This window comes from Peromyscus leucopus, chromosome 20, assembly GCF_004664715.2.
Source record: "Peromyscus leucopus breed LL Stock chromosome 20, UCI_PerLeu_2.1, whole genome shotgun sequence".
Taxonomy (NCBI): Eukaryota; Metazoa; Chordata; class Mammalia; order Rodentia; family Cricetidae; genus Peromyscus; species Peromyscus leucopus.
In genome coordinates this window covers 40,151,311-40,155,464 of record NC_051080.1, presented here as the reverse complement: position 1 = coordinate 40,155,464, position 4,154 = coordinate 40,151,311, and the positions used below count along the sequence as shown (strand labels likewise).

The 4,154-nt window shown below is 40.1% G+C and overlaps 1 non-coding gene across 1 annotated transcript; it reads right to left on the bottom strand.

Moving 5' to 3' along the window:
- Positions 1–675: 675 nt before the first annotated feature.
- On the bottom strand, positions 676–748 carry Trnak-uuu. Its single transcript has one exon. It is a non-coding gene; the product is annotated as a tRNA-Lys (tRNA).
- Between the last annotated feature and the right edge of the window lie 3,406 nt (positions 749–4,154).

Here is a 4,154-nt window from a genome sequence, read left to right as displayed (position 1 = left end):
AGCTGTTATAGACATCTTAATACTCATTCAAAAAAAGATATGCCATCTCTATCATCCTCTACTCCTAGATTGGGATGTATGGTAGCTATGGAGATCTCTATGGATGGTTGTAACCTCAATAGGAACCTGGGCTAAAGCTGAGTTAAGCTCAGTACCCCCTCCTGCCAGAGGCTGAGAATCAAAGATGGGCAACTTTCTTCATGATAGATTCCAGCCTAAGCCAGAGTATGCTTGATGAAAAGCATATCTCCATGATGGGTAAAGGAAGAAATTGCTGTGGGGTGTTCTGTATGTTAAATGTGTTGCTCTGATTGGTTAATAAATAAAACACTGATTGGCCAGTAGCCAGGCAGGAAGTACAGGCGGGACAAGCGGGGAGGAGAATGCTGGGAGGTGGAAGGCTGAGGCAGAGAGATGCTGCCATCTGCCACGATGAGAAGTGAGATGTAAGGTACCGGTAAGCCACGAGCAACATGGCAACTTATAGACTAATAGAAATGGGTTGATTTAAGATATAAGAACTAGATAGCAAGAAGCCTGCCATGGCCATACAGTTTGTAAACAATGTAAGTCTCTATGTGTTTACTTGGTTGGGTTTGAGCAGCTGTAGGCCTGGCAGGTGAGAGAGATTTGTCCTGACTGTCGGCCAGGCAGGAAAACTCTAGCTACAAATGGTGCCCAATGTGGGGCACGAACCCACAACCCTGAGATTAAAAGTCTCATGCTCTACTGACTGAGCTAGCCAGGCCATTGTTTAGGTATTTATTACTTGTATATATGGTATATAGTTATTGTACTTTTGTATATAGTTTTTCTTATATTAGCTATAACTTTTTTCCTTTTTTCTTTTTATTAAAATAGAAAGTGGGAAATATGGTGATATTTTATTTGTACTGAAATGTGATTTTATTTGTATGTTAATAAATAAAGTTTCCTGGGGGTCAGAGCTAATAGCAAGTCATAGCAGAAGCCAGGCGGTGGTGGCACACATCTTTAATCCTGATCACAAGACAGATCTCTATATGTTCAAAGTTACAGCCAGCATGGAGACACATGCTTTTTTTTTTTTTTTAATAAGATTTATTTATTTATTATATATACAGCATATGTGACTGCAGGCCAGAAGAGGGCGCCAGATCTTATTACAGATGGTTGTGAGCCACCATGTTGTTGCTGGGAATTGAACTCAGGACCTCTGGAAGAGCAGTCAGTGCTCTTAACCTCTGAGCCATCTCTCCAGCCCCGACACATGCTTTATATATAATTTATTATATATAAATTTATATAATATATATATATTATTTTACAATACCATTCAGTTCTACATATCAGCCATGGGTTCCCCTATTCTCTCCCCTCCCACCCCCTTCCCTTGCCCCCAGCCTACCCCCCCATTCCCACCTCCTCCAGGACCCGACACATGCTTTTAATCTCAATACCAACCATAGAAGACCTGGAGGTCTGTATAGACAGGCAATGATGATGAGGTCATGTGGTTGGGTTTACAACCAATGAGAAGGCAGAACAGAAAGTCAATAAAAAGGCAGACACACAGGAAGTAGGTCTCTCTTTTTTTTTTTTTTTTGGTTTTTCGAGACAGGGTTTCTCTGTGTAGCTTTGCGCCTTTCCTGGAACTCACTTGGTAGCCCAGGCTGGCCTCGAACTCACAAAGATCCGCCTGCCTCTGCCTCCCGAGTGCTGGGATTAAAGGTATGCGCCACCACCGCCTGGCAGAAGTAGGTCTCTTGCTGAGGGAAGGACAGCAGCGGCAGGAAGGGTAAGAGGGTGGTTTTAAGTCTCAGTTCTTAGCTACTGCTCTGACTTCTTGGGCTTTTAACTCTGCATTTGGCACTAAGTTTCTTATTTAATAAGACTGTTACATCTACAAGAAATAATCATGGAGAATGAACTAAGACAGATCTTAGTCTGTCTGATGGGGCCTGAGGGGCTTATTAAAAAATCAAGAGGAGGGACCTGTGGACTTTGTGTAGAGACCCCACAAAGGTTTTCTAGTGAGATCTGAACTTGCTTTATACATCATGGATGCATTAGGGGATGGCTTGACCATGTGCATGGTCACCAGGTGTTTGGAATGGTCTGCGCTTGGCTGTACTGGGGGAGGTCTTTTGATTTACCCCTTGGTGTTTCATTGAAAGCTCTTTAGTAGAGACAGAAGGGGCTGGTGGGTTTTGACCCAAGCCCTCCTAAGGCTATCCTGTGTTCTGTCTGTCTCTCTCCTCTATGTTTCTATCTTAATCTTTTATCCCTCACTCCTCAAGAGTCCCTGGGGTAAATCAATGTGGGAGCTGGTCCCACCACACCACCATACTGATTTCCAGAGTGGCTGTAAAAGTTTTCACTCTCAGTAAAAGTATAGGAGTGTTCCCCTTACTCCATATCCTCTCCAACATAAGGTGTTATCAGTGCTTTTGATTTTAGCCATTCTGACAGGTGTAAGGTGGTATCTCAGTGTCATTTTGATTTGCATTGCCCTGATGGCTAAGGATGTTGAGAATTCCTTAAATGTCTTTTGGCCATTTGAGATTCTTCTGTTGAGACTTCTCTGTTTAGATATGTACCCCATTTTTAAATTAGATTAATTGGTATTTTGATGTATTTAGTTTTTGAGTTCTTTATATATTTTGGAGATCAGCTCTATGTTAGATGTGGTGTTGGTGAAGATCTTTTCCCATTCTGTAGTCTGCCATTTTGTTTTCTTGATCATGTCCTTTGCCTTACAGAAGTTTCTCAGTTTTAGGAGGTCCCATTTATTAATTGTTGCTCTCAGTGTCTGTGCTATTGGTTTTGTATTTAGGAAGTGGTCTCCTGTAACAATGCTTTCAAGACTACTTCCCACTTTCTCTTCTATCAAGTTCAGTGTAGATGGATTTATGTTGAGGTCTTTGATCTATTTGGATTTGAGTTTTGTGCTTGAGGATAAATAAGGATCTATTTTCATTCTTTTACATGTCAACATCCAGTTATGCCAACACCATTTGTTGAAGATGCTTTCTTTTTTCAATTGTATAATTGTAGCTTATCAAAAAATCAGGTGTTCATAAGTGTGTAGATTAATATCAGGGTCTTCAATTAGATTCCATTGGTTCATGTGTCTGTTTTTATGCCAACATCAAGCTGTTTTTATTACTATAGCTCTATAGTTGAACTTGAAGAGAAGTCTTGGATGACTGTCCAAGCAGTCAGCTGTTTCTGTCATTTCTTATTTTCGAAAGTTGTTTGCTCTACATTTCCTGTTTACTCAGATAGTATTATATCCTTCTCAGGTCTCTGATGGAATTGAAGACTAGATAGTTCATTATAATTTTCCTTGTTACCAGACTCAGAAAGGAAACTAACTAAATAGGTGTAAAGTGTATAAGGTTGAGAGACATAAAAAGAGAGTTTTTGATTGGTAATGCAAGTTAGGATAGAAAGTGAATTAGACACACCACCTTGGACTCATCAAGATAGGATAGATAATGGAGTATTTTCTTTGAATTTTGCAATTGCTAATATGCTAGACATTGTTAATAAAATTATTGCCTCTATATATTTGTATACAGTTATTGTACTTATTGTATATAGTTTTCCTGGTAATTAAAACCTTTGCTTTTTGTTCAGACAAAAAGGGAGAAATGTTTTATGATATTTTGTTTGTTTTCTGACAAATAAAGCTTGCTTGGGGATAAGAGGGCTGAACTAGCTACTAGTTAACCATAGAGGCCAGGCAGTGGTGTCATATACCTTTAATCTCAGTGCTTGGGAGAAGGAAACAGGAATTATTGAGTTCAATGCCATCCTGGGCTACACAATACTGAACCAGTCTAAAAGAGAAACAGAGCCAGGTGGTGGTGGTGCACACCTTTAATCCCAGCACTTGGGAGTATCATGCCTTTAATCCAGCACTAGGGAGGTGGAGACAGAAATATAAGGTGGGTGGAAATAGGATCTCTGCTCCCATTCAGTCTGAGGATTGGTAGAGATAAGAAGTCTCTAAGTGGTTGTGGCTCTGCTTCTCTGATCTTTCAACTTTCATGCTAATATCTGACTCTGGGTTTTTGTTGTTAAGACTTATTAGGACCATGCTTCCCATATCTCAAATTAAGGAACTTTTCCTAATATAATCTGGTTGTCCTCATCCTTACTCAGAAAAA